The sequence below is a fragment of the Tamandua tetradactyla genome, chromosome X (assembly GCF_023851605.1).
Source record: "Tamandua tetradactyla isolate mTamTet1 chromosome X, mTamTet1.pri, whole genome shotgun sequence".
Lineage (NCBI taxonomy): Eukaryota > Metazoa > Chordata > Mammalia > Pilosa > Myrmecophagidae > Tamandua > Tamandua tetradactyla.
Window position 1 is genome coordinate 89,787,752 of NC_135353.1, and position 25,768 is coordinate 89,813,519.

Here is a 25,768-nt window from a genome sequence, read left to right on the forward strand (position 1 = left end):
AATTAGAAGAGGCCCTTTGTGGGTATGTGTAGAACTATGACAGGTCGGCATTATGCCTTCATGGATTGGGAGCAGATGTGACCCAGCTATGCAGGTCAGCACTTTCTCAGAGCTGGGAAGTGTGGCTGAGTGCTATGCACATGTGCAGTTCTAGGACTGCTGTAAAGTGCGGTTCCCAGAGCTGAATGACCTGATTGGGGGCCTGTGCATGTGTAGGCCTAGGAGTGCCATAAACTGATGCACAGAGCTCAGGGGGGATGGAGTATGGCTGTACAATACTTTGGGCAGAGGGCAGGGGCCCGGGGCTAGCCTGGGTCTGGAGGTTAGTGCCCACAGTCCTTATATGCTGACAATAACCTGCAAGGAACAGGGAGGGGGAGGTAGTGCTTGGGAAGGGTGCAGGAGAGGTGGGTTGGGCTGAACTTGGGTTGGGGGTGTAGGGCAGGTACGTGCACTGGGGTCTGGTGGGGTGGGGGAACCTGGAGTGCTGGAAATGGGAACAGGTGATGGGGTTTGGGTGCATGGGGTGGGATCAGTCACTGGTCGTTTGTCTGCACTGGTGAGGGTAGTGTGGCCAAGGAATATGGCCTGGATTACTTCCTAGTCCCCAGCTCCCATCCATGCACTCCCACAGGCTCCATGGCTCGGTGCCTCCACACCAGGCTACAGCTTTCTGCCTCTCAGTTCCTTGGCCTCTGCAACCATGACTGTCCCATGTGGTGCAGAAGCTATCCCAGGTCAGCTGCACTCTGAAATCACTGCCTCAGTCGCCCTCGTGTCCCTTCTCTAACTTTTCCCTGGAGCAGGGATAATCTCAAGCAACTCTATTTGGCCATCTTCCCAGAAGTTCCTCTCCCTCAGTTTTGAAGGAAAATTTGGCTGGGTACCGAATTCTTGTCTGGAACTCTTTCTCTTTCAGGATCTTGAATATATCATACCATTGCCTTCTTGCCTCCAGGATGCTAGTTGAGTAGTCTGAACTCAGCCTTAATTGGTTTCCCTTGTATGTAGTAGATTGTTTTTCTCTTGCTGCTTTAAGAATTTTCTGCTTCTCTTCAACATTTGACAGACTTGGGGAAGGCCTATTTGGATTTATTCTGTTTGGAGTTCTTTGGGCTTCTTTGGCTTGTATATTTATGTTCTTTATGAGGGTTGGGAAGTTTCCCTCATTATATCCTTAACTACTCTTCCTAGGCCTTTGGCTCTCTCTTCTCCTTCCAGGACACCAATGATCCTTATATTTGTGTGCTTTGTTTTGTCTTTCATTTCCCTAAATTCGACTTCAATGTTTTCCATCTTTTTTGTCATTTGCTGTTTTGAATCTTTGAAGTCAATTATCCTGCCCTCTGTATCACTTATTCTTTCTTCTGTCTCTTCAAATCTGGTGTTCTGTGCCTAATCTCCATTGTATCTGCTATTTTTAATTTATTCTTTCAAATTCCTCTTTATGCTCTTCTGCTATCTTCTTGATCTCCTTTAAATCATTTGCTATCCCACTTATTTTATTAAGTAGAGTTGTATGGACATCTTTGATTCATTGTTCCAACATCTGTGTCTCCTTTGGTATTTTAAATTTGTCATTAGGCAGGGTTATATCTGTCTTGCAATGTGATAAGCTTAGTGATCTTCTGCTATCTTCATGGCATGTAAATATCTCATTTGATTTACTTTGGTAGTTGATTTTTTTCAGTAGTCTAAGGCCTTGTGTTTGGTGGGATGGTTGTACAGCAGGGAGCAGGGTATGAGGTGGGGCACTCAGTGTGGTGATTTGTTTCAGAGCAAGTACAGGCACAAGATGGGGATGTTACGCTCATGCTTATAAACATGGGTGCCCAATGGCCAGGGAGGATGTAGCTGTGCAAGTGAATCGGTCTGGGGGCTGCAACCCTGGTGTACACTGGTCTAAGGCATGGTGCCCTTTGTGTGCATGTTGTTTTGTCTATCATTTCCCAGAGATCCAATTCAAATTTTTCCATCTTCTTTGTCATTTGCTGTTTTGAGTTTCAAAGTCAGTTATCCTGTCCTGTGTATTGCTTATTCTTTCTTCTTTCTCTTCAAATCTGGTGTTGTGTGCCTCATATTTTTTTTTGTCAACAGAGACTTTAATCTCTGTGGTATCTGTTATTTTTCTATTTATTCCTTCAAATTCCTCTTTATGCTCATCTACTGTCTTCTTGATCTCCTTTATATAACTTGCCATCCTGCCTATTTTATTAAGTAGACTCATATGAACAACTTTGATTAGTTGTTCCAGTCTCTGTCTCCTCTGTTGTTTTAATTTGGTCATTACACATGGCTATATCTGTTTGCATTGTGATATGCTTAGTGATCTTCTGTTGCTTTCATTGCATGTATATATCTTAATTGATTTACTTTGGGAGTTGATTTCTTTGAGTAGTCTAAGGCCTTGTGTTTATTGGATGGATGTACAGCAGGGTTCTAGTTTGCTAGCTGCCAGAATCCAACACACCAGAGACGGATTGGCTTTTAATAAAGGGGAATTTATTTCATTAGTTCTTCAGAGGAAAGGCAGCTAACATTCAACAGAGGTTCTTTCTTATGCAGGAAGGCACAGGGTGGTCTCTGTTGGCCCTCTCACCAGGCTTCTGAGTTCCAACAACTATCCCTGGGGTGATTTCATTCTGCATCTCCAAAGGCCTGGGCTGAGCTGCGAGTGCTGAAGATGAGGTATATTTAGCTGCTTGGGCTGTACTACATTGAGCTCTCTCATTTAAGCACCAGTCAATTAAATCAAACATCATTCATTGCAGCAGATACAACTCCTAGCCGACTGCAGATGTAATGAACAACAGATGAAGTTCATGTACCACTGGTTCATGACCACAGCAACAGAACTAGGCACCTCCACCTGGTCATGTTGACACCTGAACCTAACTACCACAAGCAGGGATCAGCATATGGGGTACAGCACTCAGTGCTGTGAGCTGCTTCAGGGCAGTTATAGGCACAGGTTGGGGATGTTACACTGATGCTTGCGAATGTGGGTACTCAGTGCCCAGGTAGGATGTGGCTGTGCAGGTGCACCAGTCTGGGGGGCATAACCCTGGGTGTGTGCTGGTCTAGGGTGTGGGGGCCCTTTGTGCACTTGTGTAGAGCTGTAGAGTCAGCATGTCACTGTTATGCCTTCATTGGTTGGGGCAGATGTAATTAGGCAGTGCAGGTCAGCACTTTCTCAGAGCTGGGAAGTGTGCCTAAGGGCCATATGCTGAGCAGTTCTAGGACTGCCATAAAAGTGAAGTTCCCAGAGGTGAAGGACATGACTGGGGGCCGTGCACATGTGCGGGACTAGGAGTACCATAAACTGATAGGCAGAGCTCAGGGTGGGGGTTGGGGTGAGGCTGTGTGACACTATGGGTAGGGGGTGGGGGGTGAGGGTATGCTGTGCATAGAGGTTAGTGCTCACGGCCTTTACACACTGGCAACAGCTTGCAGTGAGCAGGGAGAGGGAGGTAATGCTCAGGATGGGTGCAGGAGAGGTTGGTTGGTTGCACTTGGGGTGTGGGTGTGGGGCAGGTATATGCACTGGGGACTTGTAGGGCAGGGGGTGCCTGAAGCATGGGTAATGGGAGAAGGTGATGTGGTTCAGGTGCATAGGGTGTGGGGTGGTTCGGTGGCCATGGGGCTGCACTGGTGAGGGTAGCACGCCCAAGGAACATGGCCTGGGGTACTTCCTAGTCCTTGGCTCCTGTTGTGCACTCCCGCTGGCTCCATGCCTCTGCACCAAGTTCCAGCTATCTGCCTTTCAGTTCCTCAGCCTTTGCAACTAGGGCCACCCTATGTGGAACAGAAGGCTCTCCCAGGTCAACTGCACTCCTGAATCACTGCTTCAGTTGCCCTTCCATCCCTTCTTTAACTTTTCTGTGGAGCAAGGCTGATCTCGAGCTACTCTATTCAGCCATCTTCCTGGAAGCCCTCTCTCCCTCAGTTTTGAAGCACAATTTGGCTTGGTACAGAATTTTTGGCTGGAAATCTTTCTCTTTCAGGATCTTAAATAAATCATTCCACTGCCTTCTTGCCTCCATAGTGCCTGTTGAGTAGTCTGAACTCAGTCCTATGTGGTTTCCCTTATACGTAGGGATTTCTCTTAGTGCTTTCAGATTTTCTGCTTCTTTTCAATGTTTGACAGACTGTTCAGTATGTGTCTTGGGGAAGGCTGTTCTAGTTTACTAGCTGCCAGAATGCAACAAACCAGAGACGGATTGGTTTTCAATAAAAGGGGATTTATTTAGTTAACATATAATTCTTCAGAGGAAAGGCAGCTAATTTTCAACTGAGGTTCTTTCTTACATGAGAAGGCACAAGGAGATCTCTGCTGGCCTTCTCTTCAGGCCTCTGGGTTCCAACAACTTTCCCCAGGGTGATTCCTTTCTGCATCTCCAAAGGCCTGGGCTGAGCTGCGAGTGCCAAAATGAGGTACGCTAAGCCGCTTTGGCTGTGCTAGTTGAGTCTCTCATTTAAGCACCAGCCAATTAAATCAAACATCATTCATTACAGCAGTCACACCTCCTAGCTGACTGCAGATGTAATCATCTTCAGATGAGGTTCACATGCCATTGGCTCATGTCCGCAGGAATAGAAGCAGACACTTTCACCTATCCAAGTTGACACCTGAACCTAACTACCACAAAGGCCTATTTGGATTTATTCTATTTGGAGTCCATAGATCTTCCTTGACTTGCATATATCTGTCCTTTATAAGGGTTGGGGAGTTTTCCCCCATTATATCCCAAACTAACCATCTTAGCCTTATAGTCTCTTCTTCTGGGACACCAATGATTCTTATATTTGCATGCTTTGTTTTGCCTGTCATTTCCCTGAGGTCCAACTCAAATTTTTCCATTTTTTTGCTATTTCCTGTTTTGAGTGTTCAAAATCAGTTGTCTTGTCCACCAGTTCACTTATTCTTTTTCCTGCCTCTTCAAATCTGCTGTTGTGTGTCTCTACTGCGCTTTTTATTTGGTCTACAGCATCTTTAATCTCTGTGATATCTCCTATCTTTCTATTTATTCTTTCCAATTCCTCTTTATACTCTTCTAGTGTCTTCTTGATCTGCTTTATGTCATTAGTCATCCAATTTATTTTATTTAGTAGAGTTCTAGGAACATCTTTGATTAGTTATTCCAAAGTCTGTGTCTTCTCTGGGGTTTAATTTGGTCATTAGTCTGTGCTACATCTGTCTGCATTTTCATATGCTTAGTGATCTTCTATTGTCTTTTCAGCATGTAAATATCTTGATAGTTTGACGTTGAAAGTTGATTTCCTTCATTAGTCTAAAATTTTGTGTTTGTAGGATAAATGTGGAGCAGTATGCAGGACTCTTGACAGAGCACAACAGTGTGATGATAAGTTGTAATGCAGGTATATGCACAGGTTGGGACGCTATGCTGGTGCCTGTGAGCATAGGATGTGGGTTGCAGGGTTGTAGAAGTGTGGTGCTCCATCATGGGTATATGCTACAGCTCAGGCAGACCTTAGAGTGCAGAGCAGGGTGCAACATATGGGAAACAGAGGTAGAGTGCTGAGGGAGGTGGATGGGGAGGCTGTGGAGGCTGGTGTTCAGGTTGGATGTAGGTGGGCTTGTGGCACATGGGGATTGTGCATTTCAGGGTGTAGGATATGTGGCTCAGAATTCGGAACATGGGGGCAGGGCATGGATGTGTCCTTGTGTGGGGGGTATCCAAGGACACTGAGGGAGGTATCCAGAGGCACTGAGGGATGTATCCAGAGGGCACTGAGTGCAGATGTGGGAATGTGTAGAGGTGGGCACAGGTCACAGGGGTTGAGGGATGTGGGGGTGTGGCATTAGGTGGGTGGTGTCCTGGTGTAGATGTGGGTGTGGAAGGGGGTTGGTGCAGGTGTGCACACATGTGCAGGATGGGACTATTTAGCACAGATGTGCATAAGAGCACCTGCCAGGTGTAGGAATAAAGTGCTTGTGTGGGGGTGGGTGGGACAAGTGTGCACATTTGTGAGGCAGGGGGTTGGGGTGCAGGGGCCAAGAAGTTAGTGCATGAATGTGTGGGCACCTAGTGATGGGGAGGATGTGGTTGTGCGGGTGCGCGCATCTGCTAGCTGTGCTGTAATAGCTCTTCCAGCTCAGACATTCTATGATTATTTGTTTTAAAGAATTTTTAGTGACTGGATTGTTCAAATCCTGCTTTCGGGAGCTATTTTCTGGGATCACAAGTATATCGGAACCACCTTTGTTATGATTATGTCCTATTTGATCCTAAGTGTGGTGAAATGGAAAGAGTATTGGACTGGGAAGTCAGAATATCCAGATACTTTCCTCTAGTGGTATTTAGAGATACAGAGGAATACTAGTAAATCTTCAAAAGCAATGCAAACAGTACAGACAGAACACTAGGTGGCAGCCATAGAAATAGATTGAATAGCAGAAGCAAGTGGGCTAGATGCCCATACTCACCACTTCTCACCCTTCTTATGGTATAAATTCTCACCCAGTTTACATAAAAATATAATATTCATTTGTAGAAAAACATTAAGTTAATTTTTAGATTAAAATGTCTGTATTTAAACATCATTAATCTAATAACCCCTCTAGAACACTTTCTCTCCATTTTATAATCAGAAGAAACAAATGAAAGGAGAAACTAATATGTGGGATGAGAAAAACTTATGTAAACAGCTGTTAAGACCCTTCTACTTTCCAGTACAAACAAAAGGTTGAAATGATCCCAAACACTATATATTTTGTGTTCTTGGCACTGCAGAACAGAGGATCAAGTTAATTGCATCCCCTGTGGCTAATTGGAAAGTGGCAAATGACTAAGGTTAATGCACACCACATTAATACATATATTCAGTTGGAGCCAGAGGGCTTTGAACCACTTGTACATCCATTTTGCCCTTTCTAAATACAGTTTACAATAGTAGAGAACAAACAAAGCTCAGGTTAGCTTTGTTTTGATTTTGTCCTGCAAATATTTGTTGAGTGCCTTGTACATTTTGGTGCTGGATTAAATAAGACATAAATCATCCTCAAGGAGCTCCAGTCTAATGTAGAACACTGAAGATATTTATGGTGTAGTTATATATATATACTGCTAAAAGGAAAACACAGGGTATTAGAAGAACATTTCAACCAAGAAATGGGAGATAGCAAGTATGGGGGCTATATATAGAGGGAAGCATAAGAGCATAAGTGTAAAGACACTTCCATAAAAGAGGAGGTTTTGGAACCTGCAACATATTCAAAATTCTTAGGATGTTGTGGCAGCCAAGAAGAGGGAATGTAATATAATAGAGGAATGAAGCTGAATGGTAAGCAGGGCCCAGATCTTGAAGAATCTTGCGTATCATAATACATATTTGAACTTTATCCTGTAAGCAATGGCTAGTCTTTGAAGCAGTTTAAGCAAGATATTGACATGATAATATTTTGTTTTTTGGGGGGTGCATGGTCTGGGAATCAAACCTGGGTCTCCCACATGGAAGGTGAGCATTCTACAACTGAACCCCTGTGCACTCATGCACCCCACCCCTACTTTTTTGGGGGGTGGGGTGGGCAAAGTGCGTGGGCTGGGAATCAAACCCAGGTCTCCAGCACGGAAGGCAAGAAGCCTGCCACTGACCTACCCCAGCACCCCTAATATTTGTGCTTTAGAAGGATTTCTTGCTACAATTTGTAGGCTATATTGGGTGGCTAGGAAGGGAGGATGTCAGTAGATGCAAGAGGATAGGCAGAGACACTAGTTGAGCAGACTCACATTCCATGCAAGAGTTGAGAGATACTGTCTGTACTAGAGCAGTGCCAGTGAGGCTGGATAAAAGTAGATGGAGCCAGAGATGTAGAATCTGTCAGTCTTGGTGACTTATTGAATGTGGAAGATTTGAGAGATGTTTTAGTTTGCTTGAGCTTCTCTCACACATGCCACAAACTAGTTTTAGTTTAAACCAATAGGAATTTATTAGCTCATGTTTTTGAGGCTGGAAGAATAAAAAAATCCATGCATCGGTAAGGTGAGGCTTTCTCCTCAAAGTCTGTAATATTCTGTGCTGGCTGCTGGCAATACATGGGGTTTTTTACTTTTACTTCTGCATTCTGTCACATGGTGATGTCTCTAATTTCTATCTTCTGTGATTTCCCAGCTCTCTTTCAAAGGCCTCTCTCTGGCAATTGGTTTAAGACCCATCCTCATACAGAAGGATCACATCATAATTGAAAATAACATCTTCAAAAGTGCCTACTTGCAGTGGGTTCACACCCACAGGGACTTGTGCAGCTTGGATAGAAAATACATGAGATGGAGGTAGTTGGGAGTAAGAAAGAAAGATGATAAATTCAGTTTTTGACATTTTAGTAGTTTGGATGATGGCCTCCTAAAATATATGTCCACCTAGAACCTGGAAATACTACCTTATTTAGCAAAAGATGTGACTAAGTTAAGGATCTTGAGAGAGGATATTATCAGTGTGGATGCTAATTGTAATCACAATAGGCTTAAAAGAGAGAGGCAGAGGGAGATTACAGAGATGCACCAATGATTCACCATGTGAAGACACAGATATGGAAAAAGATGGTGATAGTGACTGGAGTTATGCTGTCACAAGCCAAGTAATGCCTGTGTTCAGCATAAGCTAAAAGGGCAAGGAAGGATTTTCCTCTAGAGACTTCAGAGGGAGCTTGGCCCTGCCAACAGCTTGGTTTATTTCTCTTAGTCTCCAGAACAGTGAGAAAATAAATTTATGTTGTTTTGAGATACCCATTTTATGCTAATTTGTTACAGCTGCCTTAGGAAACTAATACAGACGTTGAATTTAAGGTAACTATGTAACATCCAAGTAGAGCAGGCAGCTGGTTATGAAGGTTTTGTCTGAGGTGGAGACTCAATTGGGTGTCATCAGTATATAAAATTCGTAGCTAGAACCCTAAGAACAAGTCAGATTGATCATAGAAAGTATGTAAGTTGAAAAGAAAAGGGTTAAGGCTAACATTACAAGTAATACCAACACATAAGTGATGGGTGATATAAGAGGAACTTGCAAAATTAAAAAGAGAGATTCAAGGATACTTAGATGGCAAAATAATGATCAGGACATAAATGTCTGTTGGATTTGGTAATTGGAATGTGTAGGTGATCTTGATGATAGCAGTTAAAAAAAGAGTTGGGAGCATAAAGCTATATTCCAGTGGTTTGAAGAAGAAATGGGAAGAGTTGTTGTAGCAGTGTAGTGGAGTAGATATATTGAGGGGATTTGTCACAAAGCATCAATCAGGTCTTGAATAAGAAAGGTGCTTAATGTATTGCTGAACTCATAGTAAGAGAGAGTTTTTAGGCACCCAGGCTGCTAATCAAAGAGGTTTTAAGCTGAAACTAGAGCAGGTAGCCACAAACAAGCTGAAAAATGGCTTAGATGGGAGGGCAAATGTTACAGGTACCGACATGGATCAGAAAACTAACTTTGGGCCTGCATCAAGGAGGGAAGCTGAATTTGAGGCTGTGGGCATTAAGCCAAGATCCAAAAAAGGAGCTAAAATGATCCAGGGTTAGTAGTGTACCTTGGGATACACAGAGTCAAAAGCAAATTCTTCTATTTACACTCCTTGGAGTCCCACAGATAAGGATCAATAAAACATGAGCACACAATAAAATGTCACAAACACACAAGAACAAAAAATATTATGAGTGAGCACTGACAGGAAGAAACAAATAATAGATTTAAACTCCCAAAGACTTCCTTAAGTTACTGAAATAATGATCAGATAACTACATATAAACCGTTTCCTGAAATACAAGATGGAATTTTTTAAAATTGAGTAAGCAACAAAGGCTTAATAATAATAATAATAATAATAATAATAATAAAGACTGGGGCTCCATGAGCCAGGCCCCCACCCCAGTCTAAGCCCCCGAGGTGGGTCCACCCCAGCTGCAGCCTGGAGAGCGGTGCCCAGCAAGGCCCAGCCCTGGTGGAGTATTTGGCGATGCCATGTTGGTTGGGCAGTGGAGCAGTGTAATGATGGCTACTAGGAGCCTGGGCCACTGCATGGGAGGCAGCAAGGCCACTCCTTTGCACAGGCACACAGACAAATCCCAGGAGCAGTAATGCAGGTGACACGCTCAAAACATGGAAGCAGCCACCGCCACTACAAGGATGACTGCAGCAGCAGCAGCAGCAGCTAGTGGTGCCATGCTGAACAATTGATATGCTCTGTTTGCTGCTTTTCCTTTTAGAAGCTACTAAAGGTTGTTGGGGGATACTTCTGCCTATTATGAAGGCCAAAAAATCCTGTTTACTAGGGCTGATTTTAATCTTTTCATATTTACAGAGAATGAAACTGTATGGTAGTGACTGAACAATGGCCAAAAGTCTTTCTAAAGGTTCAAGGTTCATAAGAACATCTGATCACATTCATTACCATGGAAAATATGAAGATCCTAAACTTTGATGACCTCCTGGCAGTATTTGACATCCCAGACATGGTGGACCCTAAAGCAGCTATGGAGTCTGGGCATATTGACCATGAAAGCCACATAAGCAGAACGAACATGTAGAAGGTGACTCCCATACCTCATCCTCTTCTGACATTGGCGTCAGTGCTATGAAGAATATTCAGAACCTTGATTCTTCCAAGGGCATGGAGATAGATGGCCATTATTACACAGGCAATAGCTTTCATTATGGGTTCCTTGTAGCATCCTCTCTAGATAGTTACAAGTAAAGATGGAATGAAGTCCTTGAAAGGAGATATGCCTACCTTAGAGGTGATGTTAAGGACTCAGCTTTCAGCCAGTTTAGTCCTATCTCAAATGCTGAGGAGTTTGATGATGATGAGAAAATAGAAGTGGATGACCTCCTGACAAAGAGGAATTGTGTTCAAATTTTAGGTCAGATGTGTTGACAGGATCTGGTTCACAACAAGACAATGTCAAAATCATGACACTTGGAGGGGAAACAAGCAACACAGGAATTTCTACTTTAGGCAACATAGATAAAAACAAGGCTGTTAAAAATTCTATAAATCTGGGTGTTTATCAACCTTTTAGAAAACTGTAAGATAAATGGAAGGAAAACTCTGTAAATGTGCTTGAAAACAGGGTATTTTATATAAAATTGAGCTCTGAGAAGAACATTCATGTGTCAGCCTTGCACAAAGATAAAGTCATCCACCGAGTTTTCTTCATGTACAGCTGCAATCGTGGCACATAATGCTAAAAAGCCTGCCTCAAGATTCTTGCAAAGAAACAGTGACCAATCCAAGGGAATTCTCTCTAGTACCAAAAGAAGTAAACAATAGTCCAAGAACCATTGAAAAGTCTCCTGAATCCCAGAGTCTTATTGATAGGGTGATAAAAGCATCCATAAAGCAACCAGATAGTCTCAGGAGTGTTTTAAGTGGAAACAGCAGCAAGGGATCACTGTCATCTCCTACTGGATCAACACCAGCAATTCCCAAGGTCTCATAAAAACCATTAAGTATTCTTTGGGGAGATAAAGAGACAGTGACCAGAGTCTTACCAGAAGTCAATCCCAATTCTGGAATAAAGACTTCAGAACAGGTGACATCCATGATGGCTTCTGTGACATCCCTTTTTTCCTTTTAAACTTCAGCTGCTTTTCTTTCCTCTCCCCCCAGAGCACCTCTCCTCTTGGCCATTGTCACCAATGCCATTTCTCCTGAGAAGCCAACACCCAAATAGGTAAATTTTAAACCTGTGGCTATTACATTCCTCCCAATTTCTTCTTGAAGATGACAGGATCCCAAGTCATTAACTTGAAGCTTGCTAACAACATGATGGTGAAATCCATGTTTATATCTGCTGCCTCTCTCTAGAGTGACTACATCATCATCCAGCAAAAAATGGTTGTGGTACCAGCATCCAGCCTAGCCAACACCAGACTCATGCCAAAGATGGTGCACCTTGGCAACCTTAATCTTCTGTCTCAGGGTGCTCAGGCCACCTTGGAACTCTGACAATTGCTAGCCAACTCTCAACGACAAATAAAGTAGGCAATAATCAATGCAACAGCCTAGCAACCACCCAAAAAACTACCCCAAGTCCTGTTGATGTCCTCCATGCATAGTTCTGTGGTGGAAGCTTTCAACAAAGTGCTGAGTAGTGTTAATCCAGTCCCAGTTTACATTCTGAACCTCAGTCCTCCAAATGCAAGTATCATGTTACTGTCTCCTGGTTATAAGTGCTTGAAATGTGGTGACATTTTTGCTCTGGAAAAGAGTCTGACTCAACAATATGAAAGGTATAGAATGCATGTTGAAGTAATGCATAACCATTGTGCAAAGACCATAGTTGTTTGCAATAAGTGCAGTGTCCTTTCCCATGCTCACTGGCACATCCAGAAAGGAGTTGTCATGCAGTGCTATCACTTAATTTTAAAGCCATTTCCAGCAGATCAAATGATAGTTTCTCTGTCTAGCAATGCTTCTGCTTCACCTTTCACTCTTCAGGCATCTGTGGGTGTTGGTACACACTCTGTGACAAAAATTCAGTCTAGCATAACCAGAAAGATTATTTCCCTTCCTTCATACTATGCCTCTAGATGAAGACCTGTCCAAAGTTTGTAGACTTAGTCTAAAGTGCTTGGAGTGTTTTCCAGGATGAGAATTCACTTGCTACCCATTTCCAGCAGGCAGCAGATAGAAGTGGACAAAAGACATGCACTATCTGCCAGATGGTGTTTAACACCTGATAATCCATCAGCTCTGAGTGTGGGGCCATCTCAAGACCATGTCAACAAAAACTACAATAAATATGGAAAGGTGGCTTTCAATGTATACATTGCAATGATTTGTACTCTGACACGGATGCTCTGATATCTCAAATTTAAAGATCTCACTGTGCAGTCTTCTACAAGTGCCTTATTTATACAATGATATTTAAGTCTGTCCCATGCTTACACACAGCATCCTGGCATCAAGATAGAATTACCAAAAACAGTATATAAATATTCCATGTGTAACACTGTATTTACCCTGCAAACCTTGGTGTATCAAACTTTGACCAACGCAGTGAAAACCAAAAGGTATATATTTTCAAGTGTCAAGACTCCTCTCTTTTTATGCGCAGAAGTCAGTTATAGATGGGCCATGTCAGTCTGTGCATAGAACATTGAAAAATATTGAAGGGCCTCCAAACTTGGGTATAAGCTCACATTTAAGCATTAAGCCTGCAACTAAAAAATTCAGCAAACTAAAAGAAGACATTGGGATGGTTAGGTTCTGGTGTCAACTTGGTCAAATGATTATGCCCAGTTGTCTTGTCAGGCAAGCATTGGTCTGGCTGTTGCTGCAAGGATATTTCATGGCTGGTTCATTAAATCGTCAGTCAGTTGATTGCATCTGTGGCTGATCACATCGTCAATCAACTAAGGTATGCATCCCACAACATGATATTCCAATCAGCTGAAGCCTTTTAAGGAAGGAGCGAGACTTCTTTCAGTGCTTCTTCAGCCAGTGAGCCTCTCATGTGAACTTCATCCAGACCCTTTGTTGGAGCTGTCAGCTTCACAGCTTGCCGTACAGATTTTGGATTCTTCCATTCCCATATTTGCTTGTGACACTTTTATAAACTTCAAATTTACAGAGCTATCCTGTTGGATCTGTTTCTCTAGAGAACCCTGAGTAACACAGCTTGGTACCACAAGTGGGGTTCTTGAGAAACAGAGTCTTAAAAATGTGTTTTTATATTTGACTTTCTACTCTCACTGGGCTCAGAAGCACTAATGATGTTTCCAATAATCAAGATGGCACTGAAAGTCCATGGGTGAGCTGACAAAAGAGATCATTAAAATATCATTAGATTTTGCTAATTGTACACTTATATGAGGGAAGGCTCTGGTTGATAATGTTTTTGACACCTTTGTGGAATTTTGTGGAATTAAGAGGTGCAATGATAATCATTGGCTGTTAGATACACTGGATACAGTGATCAGTGAAAGAGATGAGCTGAGGGCTTCAAATTTGAAACTTCAATGCTGTATGAATGATATAAAAGTTTCCATGTGTGCCCTGAAAGAAAATCTTCTTTCCTGTGGTTGCAGACTTGAGATCTCTGAAAACCAAACACAAAGCCTCATTGTGTGAGTAGCAGATATACAGTGTAAACTAAAATCTCAATCTTTTAGGGCATCTGCTATTAATGTAAGGGCTTTGATTGGAAACAAATGGGATCCTGAAATGTAGGATGGTGATATATACCTTGATAATGATGGTGATGGGGAGAGGGAATCCCTGGAATCTGATGAGACTTTGCTAGATAGATCTGTAATGGACTGCCTTAAGGAAAGAACTTACCAACCTCTAGGCTGTCTCTAGGAAAAAGCTTACTGGCCTCCAGTCTCCTCAGAGGAGTCAGCCATCCAACCTCATCCTAATGAAAGTAACCCTTCACTGCCTGCTAATTCTGTTACCACCTCCCCTGGAGAAAAAGCCCTCACTCCTCTGTCTGGAGCAACTGATCTTGTTTCATCAGATGAAACTGCAATAAAATGGCCTGAGGTAATTGGCTTGAAAGTCACTTCTATTTCTTTTCATGACACACCCCCACCGTCTTTCATTTCTTCAAGATCTATAACTAGACTCAAGTCCCAATAGGCTCCAAAAGGTGAAGTACAAAGTGTGACCCTTGCAGACATACACCATACTCCAAAAGAACTGCATGAGTTCACCAATCTGCATAGAGAGAAATCAGGGGAATATATGTGGGAATGTATATTAAGGGTATAAGATAATGATGAAGGAATATAAAGTTAGACTAGATGGATTTATTGATATGGTCCACCAAGCAGAAATTTTGCATTCAGTGTTGTAGCACAAGGGGTTAGAAAGGACATTAACAGTTTGTTTGGATAGTTGGCTGAAACATGGATCAAAAGTGGCTGACATTATCTGAGGTCAAAATGCCATAACTGTCCTGGTATAATGTAGATAAGGGGATCCAGAAGCTTAGAGAGATGGGAATGTTAGAATGGATTTATCATGGAAGACCTGCTCACATACCCTGGGAATGCCCAGAGGATACATCTTTCAAAAAAACTTGAGAAATAAATTCATGAGGCTAGCTCCATCAGCCTTGAAGATCTCTGCAGTTGCCCTTGTCTAAAGAGCAGATATTACCGTGGAAACTGCTGCCACTGAGGTGGTAACCCTAAACACCATGGGAGTGATTGGATCCTGAGTTGGGAGAAGCCATGTGGTGACAGATAATCATCATAGATAAGGCAGGAATGGCCACCATAATAGACAGGCTCAAAGCAGGAGTCAAAATAATCTGACTCAGAGACTTGTGGTGCTGGCTAGTAGATGGTAGGGTACCTAGAAGTAAAATAGATTGGCAGTCTACTAAATTCTTGTTTGAGCTGTATAAGCAGAAATATTCTAGGTCAAGTGAACAGAAGTCTAAATTGAATTATAAAAACAGAGTGTCACAGGCCCTTAATTCCCAGACTTAAGAAAGGTTACAGACCCAGAGCCCCTTGAATGACAGGAGAGCTGGGTGTCCTTGGGGAAGGACCATTTTGCACTGCCCAAAATTTACACTGTTAACCTTCCTCCAAGTCTTCCCCAAAGAGACTCACAGCCTTTTACCAGGGTGACTCTGCACTACAGAGATCAGGAGAGTGGACCCACCAGTGCACTTGGAGAGGGTAAGTTTGCCCTGAAGGCAGATGCTGGGCTTTCCACCTCAATGTTCAGGAAGAATTTTGGTGCCCCAGGCCTCAGAGAAGATGGAATACATTCATTTGGGATTGGGGAGATCCTTGCTGCAACCATATTGTTCTGAGGGTGTTGAGCCTGTGCCTCAGGGACATCAGCAGAGGGCCCAGGTGCTGCCCAATGTTTGGAAAGGTGAAGCCAAGGAAAAGGTGGTCTCCCCAATGTCCCCAAATTTGCAGCCCTCACCCCAGCATTTGGAGAGAATAGGACCACTGCACAGGAGCTTGGAAAAAAGCTGTAAGGATGAATGACTCTCAGGCTTTGAAATCTAATGGAGTTCACCCTGCAAGTTTTTGGAAGTGTTTGGGTCTGGTGTCCCCAGTTTTCATTCCAATCTCCCACTATGACAATGGGATTGTTTAACCTATGACTGTTTCTTCTCTGCATGTTGGCAGCAGATAGCTTATTCTGAGTTTTACAGGTACTGAGCCAGAGAATTTTTTGCCTTAGGATAGACCATGATTGTAGCTGACTTTTGATGAGATTTTGTACTGTTTTTGACTTTGTATTGTTACTAAATTAGTTTAAGGTCTTTGTGATATTGTAATGAAATGAATGCATTTTGCATATGAAAAGGACAAAAAAAAGTAGATTGAGGCTGGCAGAAGAAAGAATCAGTGGACTCAAAGATGAAACAATTGAAATGAGTCAGGCTGAGGACTGGAAAGAGAACACATAAAAATGTAAAATAGCTTAAGATACCTTTGGGACACCATCAAGCATACCAATATGTACTCTATGGGAGTTCTAGAAGAAAGAAAGGAAGAAAGTGGCAGGTGGAATATTTAAATAAATACTGAGACAGAATATCTCAAACTTAGCAAAATACATGAATATGCACATCCAAGAATCTCAGAGCACAACAGGATGTTAAACATGAACAAAAATAACACCATGTCATATACCAATCAAACTGTTAAACTCATAGGATAAGAAGAGAGTTCTGAAAGCTGCATGAGAAAAGAAATGGGTTATGTACAAGGGACACACTATTATATTGAGTACAGTTTGATTTATCATTAGACATCATGGAGGCCAGGAGAAAGTGGATTGAAATAATTAAAGTGCTGAAAGAAAACAACTGACAAACAAGAATTTTATATATGGTGTGATGGTTGGATTCTGGTGTCAACTTGGCCAAATGATTAGGCCCAGTTGTCTTGTCATGCAAACACTGACCTGACCATTGCTTCAAGGTTACTTCGTGGCTGGTTGATATACCATAAAGCTGGTGTACTAAGTCATCAGTCAGTGAATTGCATCTGTGGCTGAATATATCTGTGGTCAACTAAGGCATGCCTCCCATGAGATAGTCCAATCAGCTGAAATCTTTTAAGGAAAAAGAGAATCCCTTTCACTACTTCTTCAGCCAGTGAGACTCTCCTGTGGAGTTCATCCAGATCCTTCATTGGAGCCACCAGCTTCACAGCCTGCCCTTTGAATTTTGTACTCTTCCATTCCCTCGATTGCATGAAGCACCTTTATAATCTTATATTTACAGATTTCTTTGTTGGTTCTGTTTCTTTAGAGAACCCTGATTAACATATATGGCAAGACATTCTTTCAAAAATGAATGAAAGACTAGGACATTCCCAGATATACCAAAGCTGAGAGAGTTCATCACCACTAGACCTCCCCAACAATGCTAAAGGGTGTTCTCCAGACTGAAAGGAAAGGACACAAGACAGTGGTTCAAAGTGGCATAAAGAAATTAACATCTCCATTAAAGGTAACCATTTATGTAATTATAAAAGCTAAATTATTGCTTGCTGTGTAACTCCTCCTTTTTCTTCCTACAGTGCCAACATTCAAGTTCATGAAAAAGTATCGATAAATCTATGGCTTTGGACATACAGTATACAAAGATATAAATGGTAAGAAGTACAAAAAATGTTGAGGAGACAGCAGTAATTCAGAAAGCTATGTTTGTATGATATTGAAGTTAAGTTGGTATCAACCCAAATGAGATGGTTATGTATTTAGGATGTTAAATTTTAATCCCATATTACACAAGAAATTAGATTAATACACTATGCAGCTAGAAAAGAGAGACATTCATTATGGTACAACTCAAAATCAAATAAATATAAAAATAGACATTAATAAAAGAGTTGAACAAAAAAGCATAAGACACACATAGGCTAAAGAGCAATATGGCAGATGAAAGTCCTGCATTATCGGTAGTGACTTTAAATGTAAATGGATTAAGCACTTTAGTCATAAGGCCAAGATCAGAAGAATGAATAAAACAGCATGACCCAACTGTATGCTGTCTATCAGAGACTCACTTTACATTAAAAGATAAAGTAGGTTGAAAAAGAAGGGATGGAAAAATTGCATAATATGCAGTAAAAAATAATAGGGACCTAGGGCATTTATACTAATATAAGATACAGTAGACTTTAAGATATATGCAGTTACAAGGGGCAAAGACAGCCATGTACAGATAAAGGTGTAAATTAAACAAGCAGATGCAGCAATTACAAATATATATACACCTAACATCAGAGCCCCAAAATATATGAAGAAAATATTGACAGATCAGAAAAAGAAATGAAGATTCTTCATTAACAGTAGAAGACTTTAATATGCCACTTTCTATAATGGATGGAACATCTAGTTAGAAGGTCAAAAAAGAAATGCAAACATCAATCACACTCTACACCAATGGGACCCTGCAGACTATGTAGAACACTTCACCCAACAAAAACAGTGCACATGGTTCATTGTCCATGATAGGCCATACACTAAGTCACAAAATAATATTCAATAGATTAAAAATATTGAAATCATAAATTGTATATTTTTACAAAAATGGAGTGAAACAATAAATTAATAACGAAGAAATAGAAAATTCACAAATATGTGGAAATTAAACAACAAACTCTTAAACAGCCTATAGGTTTAAGAGAAAATTGTGAGCAAAACTAGGAAATACCTGAGGCAAATGAAAATTAAAATACAACATGGCAAAACTTATAGACTACAACAAAAGTGGTGTTGAGTTTAATCTATATCTCTAAATGCTTAATTAACAGAAGAAAGACTTTAAATCAGAGACCAAACCTCAAAACTAGAAGAACTAGAAAAAAAGATGGAAACTAAACCCAAAGCAAGCAGATGGAAGGAGTTAAAAAGTATTCCAAAGGAGATAAATGAAATAGACAACAACAGAGAGAATCAATATAATCAAAAGTTATTTCTTTGGAAAGATTAACAAAAGTGACAAACCTTTAGCTAGACTAACAAGAAAAAAGTGAGAGGATGCAAATAACAAAAATTGAAATTAAAAGAGGGATACTGCTACTGACCCCACTGAAATAAAAAGTATTTTAAGAGGATACTATAAACAACTAAGAGGATTCTATATATTAGATAAGCTACATTAAATGGAAAAATTCTTAGAAACATACAAACTATTCCTAGAAACACTACCTCTATTGACTCAAGAAGAATTAGAAAATCTCAATGAATGAATGTTCTAGTTTGCTAGCTGCCAGAACGCAATATACGAGAAACAGAATGGCTTTTTAAAAGGGGAATTTAATAAGGTGCTAGCTTACAGTTCTAGGACTTAGAAAATGTCCCAATTAAAACAAGTGTATAGAAATGTCCAATCTAAGGCATCCAGGGAAAGACACCTTGGCTCAAGAAGGCCAATGAAGTTCATGGTTTCTCTCTTGGCTGGAAGGGCACATGGTGAGCACAGCATCCTCTGCTAGCTTTCTCTCCTGGCTTCCTGTTTCATGAAGCTCCCAGGAAGTGTTTTCCTTCTTCATCTCCAAAACACTGGCTAGTGGATCTCTGCTTCATGATGCTGCAGCATTCTCTGCTCTATCTGAATCTCTCTCATTCTCCAAAATGTTTCCTCTTTTATAGAATTCCAGAAACTAATCAAGATTTTCCCAAATAGGTGGAGACATGTCGTCACCTAATCCAGTTTAACAACCACTCTTAACTAAATCACATCTCCAGGGAGATGATCTGATTGTAGTTTCAAACATACAGTATTGAATAGAGATTATTCTGCCCTTATGAAATGGGATTTAGATTAAAGCATGGCTTTTCTAGGGGACATCCTTTCAAATCATCACAACCAATTACTTGTAAAGAGATTGAATTGGTCATCAAAAACCTCTCATCAAAATATAGCCTGCACAGATAAATTCTAGCAAACATTCCAAGGAGATTTAACTGCAATTTTGCTCAAATTCTTCCAAAAAATTAAAGAGGAGGGAACACTACCCAACTCAATCTATGAGGCAAACATCACCCTCATACTAAACCCAGATAAAGATACCACAAGGAAATAAAATGACAGAGCATTATCACCTTATGGATATAGATGCTAAATTCCTCATCAAATACTAGCAAACTGAATCTAACAGTATATTAAAAGAATTATACACCATGGCCAAGTGGGATTTATGCCTGGTATGCAAGATTCAACATAACAAAATCAATTAGTGTAATACACCACATTAACAGAATGAGGAAAGAATCATATAATCATATAAAATGATACAGAAAAGGCATTTGAAAATCTACAACACTCCTTCTTCATAGAAACACTTAGAACAGTAGGAAAAGAAGTAATATAAGATCAAAACCCAAAAAGCAGTAGTGCTTCTGCAAAAAGGCAATGAAAAATTGGAAGAAGAAATCAGGAAAATAATTTCACTCACAAAGGTAACCAAAAAAAGAAAATATCTAGTAATAAATCTACCTAAGAATGTAAAGGACCTATACACCAAAAAACCTACAAAACATTGCTAAAATAAATAAAAGAAAACCTAATAAATTGAAGGTTATTCTGTGTTCATGGACTGGAAGACTAAATATTGTTAAGATGTCAGTACTAACCAAAGCAATTTATGGATTCAATGCAATTCCAATCAAAATTCCAACAACTTTCCTTGCAGAAATGGAAAAGTCAGTCTTCAAATTTTTATGGAAAAATAAGGAATGCCCCCCATAGCTGAAGCCACCTTGAAAAAGAATGATTAAGTTGGAGACTCCCACTTCCTGATCATAAAACTTACTACAAAACCACAATAATCAAAACAGTATGGATCTGACACAAGTACAGATATATAGAACAATGGACCAGAATTTAGAGCTCAGAAATCAACCCTCATATTAATGGCCAACTGATTTGTGACAACATGGCAAAGACCATTCAATTGGGAAAGTATAGTCTTTTAACAAATGGTGATGGCAAAACTGGATCTCCATCTGCAAAATAAAAGGAGGATCCTTACCTCAAACCTTATTCAAAAATCAATTCAAAATGGAGCAAAGACCCAAATATGAAACTCAAAACTATAAAACACCTACAAAGAAACCTTGGGAAACATCTTCAGGACCTTTTGTTAGGCAATGACTTTTTAGGCTTTACACCCAAAAGACAAAAAAACAAAAGGAAAAACAGAGAAATGGAATTTCAGGAAAATTAAAAACTTTTGTTCCTCTGAGGACTTTATCATGTAAGGAAAATTGACCACCTATAAAATGGAACAAAATATTTGGAAACCTGCTAAAGAATTAGTGTTCAGAATTGGGGTGCAAAGGTAGTTCAGTTGTAGAATTCTCACCTGCCATGTGGGAGATCTGGATTCAATTCAGGGCCCATGCACGTCTCAAAAACAAACAAACAAACAAAGTAAAAACAAACAAACAAAAATCAACAAATGGTGCCAAAATAACAGGATATTCACAGGGAAAAAGAATGAAATGTGATCCCGGGCATGTAGCATACAAAAAAAAAAAAAGAAGAAGCATCCAGAATATATAAAGAGATTCTTCTTTTCCACTTAACAAAATGAAGTCAAACAACCCGGCTAACAAATGGACAAAAGGTTTGAACAGAAATATCTCTAAAGAAGATATACAAATGCCAGAAAGCACATGAAAAGATGCTCAACTTTGTTAGCCATCATGGAAATATAAATCAAACTATGAGATACTATTTCACACCTATTAAAATGACTGCTATTAGGAATATGGAAAACAACAAGTGCTGGAGAGAGTGAGGAGAAATAGGAACACTCCTTCATTGCTTGTAACAATGTGAAATAGAGCTGTCACCGTGGAAGACAGTTTGGCCATTGTTCTGTAAACCCAGGACTTCTCTAGCAAAAAAAAAAAAAAAATTAAAAAATCAAGGAAGAAGTTAAATCAAAGAACTAACTGTATACCTAAAAGAACTAGAAAAAGAACAGAAAAGTAAACCCAAAGCTGGCTGAAGGAAAGATATAATAAAAATTAGTGTAGAAACAAATAAAATAGAGAATGCTAGCAAGACAGAATTTTAACAAAACCAAAAGTTGGTTCTTTGAAAGTAACAATAGGATTGACAAAATTTAACCAGACATTGTATCTAGTCCTGTTGCACAGTCTGTACAAAAACTCAAAAATGGACAGCACAATAATACCTAATTGTAAAGTAACCATGTTAAAACACTGAATGAAGCTGCATCTGAGCTATAGGTTTTTGTTTTGTTTTGTTTTTTTACTATTATTATTACTTTTATTTTTTCTCTATATTAACATTCTATATCTTTTTCTGTTGTGTTGCTAGTTCTTCTAAACCGATGCAAATGTACTAAGAAACGATGATCATGAATCTATGTGATGATGTTAAGAATTACTGAATGCATATGTAGAATGGTATGATTTCTAAATGTTGGGTTAATTTCTTTTTTTCCGTTAATAATAAAAAAAATTAACCAGACTGACAAAGAAAAAATGAGAGAAGATGCAAATAAATAAAATCAGAAATTATAGGGGGTACATTACTATTGACCCCATAGAAATAAAAAGGAACATGAAAGCATGCTATGAACAATTGTGCTCCAGAAAATTAGACAAACTAGATGAAATGGAAAAATTCCTAGAAATGCACAAACAACATATACTGTCTCTTAGTTAAATAGAACATCTCAATGTACCAATTTTACAAATAAAATGTTTGAACCAATAATGAAAAATCTCCCCAAAAAAGAAATCCCAGGCCTGGAAATCTTCACAGGTGATTTCTACCAAATATTCCACGAAGAATAAATATCAATTCTTCTCAAACTTTTCCAAAATATTTAATAAGAAGGAACGCAACCTAACTCCTTCTGTAAGACCAATGTCACACTAATGCCAAAGCCAGATAAAGATACTTCAAATTACAGATGATCTTTTTATATGAATATACATGCAGAAATACACAACAAAATACTAGAAAATTGAAATCAACAGCATGTTAAAATAATTATATGCCATTATCAAGTGGAATTTATCTCTGATGTGCAAGGTTGGTTCAATATAAGAAAATCAGTTAATGTAATATACCACATTAAGAGAACAGAGGGGAAAAAACACATGACCACATCAATTGATGCAGAAATGACATTTGAGAAAATCAAGTCTGCTGTCTTGATAAAAACACTTAAAATACTAGGAATAGAAGTAAATTCCTTCAACATGATAAAAGGCACATATGAAAAGCCCACTACCAATATCATATTCAATTGAGAAAGACTGAAAACTTTCCCCATAAGATCTGGAACAAAAAAAGGATGCCCACTGATACCACTGTCATTCAACATTGTTCTGGAAGGTCTAGGTAGAGCAACTATGCAAGCCAAAGAAACAAAATTAATCTAAATTTTAAAAGAAGAAGTAAAACTTTCAATATTTGCACATGACATAATTCTATATATAGAAATTCCCAAGGAACTACAACAAAGTTTCTAGGGCTAAGGGGACACATTCAGCAAAATGGTAGTATATAACATAAACATGAAAATATCAGTAGAATTTCTATACATTTCTATGAACAATCTGTTGAGATATCAAGAAAAATTCCATTTATAATAGCATCTAAAAGAATCAAATTCCTACAAACAAATCTATATAGGATGAAAATGACTTATGCAGGGAAAACTACAAAATTTCCTAAAAGAAATAAAAGTAACTCTAGATATATGAAAGGACATTCCATAACATGGATTGGAAGAACAAATATTGTTAAAATATCATTTCTACCCCCAAAGGATTTACTGACACAATGCAATCCCAATCAAAATTCCAACAACCTTATTGCAGAATGGTAAAGCCAATCATGAAATTTGTATGGAAGGGTAAGGAACCCTGAGTATCTAAAGTCATCTTGAAAAGAACAAAGTTGGAAGGCTCATGCTTCCTGACTTTCACATTTATTACAAAGCTACTGTGGTCAAAAGAGCTTGGTATTGGCTCAAGGATAGATATATGACCAATGAGATGGAATTGAAAGTTCAGAAATAGACCCTCACATATATGGCCAATTGACATTTGACAAGGCTGTGAAGTTGACACAATTTGGAAATAATAGTCTCTTCAAAAACTTGAGCTGGGAGAAAAGCTATCCATATGCAACAACAATAAAAATGAATTGGGACTCCTAACTCACACCATATACAAAAATTAATTGAAAATGGATCAAAGGTCTAAATATAAGATCTAGTATTAAAAAAACTCCTAGAATAAAACATACGGTTACATCTTCAGGACTTGTGTTAGGCAATGGTTACTTAGACTTTACACCCAAAGCACAAGCAACAAAAGAAAAAACAGATAAATGGTACCTCATCAAAACTGAAAATTTTTTTGCATTGAAGAACTTTATCATGAAAGTGAAAAGACAGTCTACCAAATGGGAGAAAATATTTGGGAACCCTCTATCTGATAGAGGTTTAATGCTTAGAATATATAAGTAAATTCTTCAACTCAACAATAAAAAGACAGACAACCTGATTAATAAACAGGCAAAAGTCTTGAATAGATATTTCTCCAATGAGGATATACAAATAGTTGAAAGCCTATAAAAAGATGAACAACATCATTTGTTATTAGGGAAATGCAAATGAAAACCACAATGAGAAACCATTTCACTTGCACTAGAATGGCTGCGGTTAAAACTGCAGAAAATTACAATTGTCGGAGAGGATGTGAAGAAATAGGGACACTCATTCATTGCTAGTGTGAATGTAAAATGGTGCAGCCCCTGAGAAACACAGATTGGCGGTTTCTCAGAAAGTTTAGTATAGTATTATCATATGACCCAACAATCTAACTTCTAGTCATACACCCAAAATTATTGAAAGCAAGGAACAGAACTGATTTGCACCCTGATTTTCACAGCAGAATTATTCACAATTGCCAAAATATGGAAGCAACTCAAGTGTTCAATTGATGAATGGATAAATAATATGTGGTATATGCATACAACGGAAAATTATTCAGTTATAATAATGAATGAAATTCTGATACATGCAGCAACATAAATGAACCATGAAGACAGATATGTGATGTGATACAAGCCAGTTCTAAAAGGACAAATACTGTATGATCTCATCGATATGAAATAATTGGAAGAACCAAAATCATAGAGTCAGAATCAAGTATAGGTTACCAGAGTTCCTGTTGGGGTTAAGGAATGGGGAGTTAATGCTTAGTTGTATAGACTGTTTATTTGGGTTGATTATAAAGTTTTGGTAATGAGTGATAATGATAGTAGGACAAAATACTGAATATAATTAAAAGTACTCGATAATATATGTGAATATAGTTAAAAGGGAAATTTTTAGATCGCATATATGTTACTAGAATAAAAATTAGAAAAATAGGGCTGTACAACAAATGATTGCATTATATTGCAAACAATGGACTACAGTTAATTGTATAATTATAAAAATGTTCTTTCATGAATTGTAACAAATGTACCACACACTAATGCAATGTATTTGTAGGAGGCACCTCTGTATTATATGTATTTTCTTCATGACTTTGCTGTAAACCTACAATAAAAAAAAAACATGTACAAACAAAAAACAGATATATGATTTCCCCTCAGGAAGAATTCAGTATGGGTAGGAAGAGCACATGCAAAAGACAGAGCCTACTTTATTAGTGGGCTGGGGATCAGGGTACTAGTAGGCCATAGATACGAATTATAAAGGGGTAGTATCCTCAACTTTGGTTCTGACCTCTGCAATACTTAAGGTTGTTTATATG

At 39.3% G+C, this 25,768-nt stretch overlaps 1 pseudogene; it reads left to right on the forward strand.

The window, feature by feature from the left end:
* Positions 1–9,428: 9,428 nt before the first annotated feature.
* On the forward strand, positions 9,429–15,972 carry LOC143671923 (zinc finger protein 532-like; annotated as a pseudogene).
* The last annotated feature ends 9,796 nt before the right edge of the window (positions 15,973–25,768 follow it).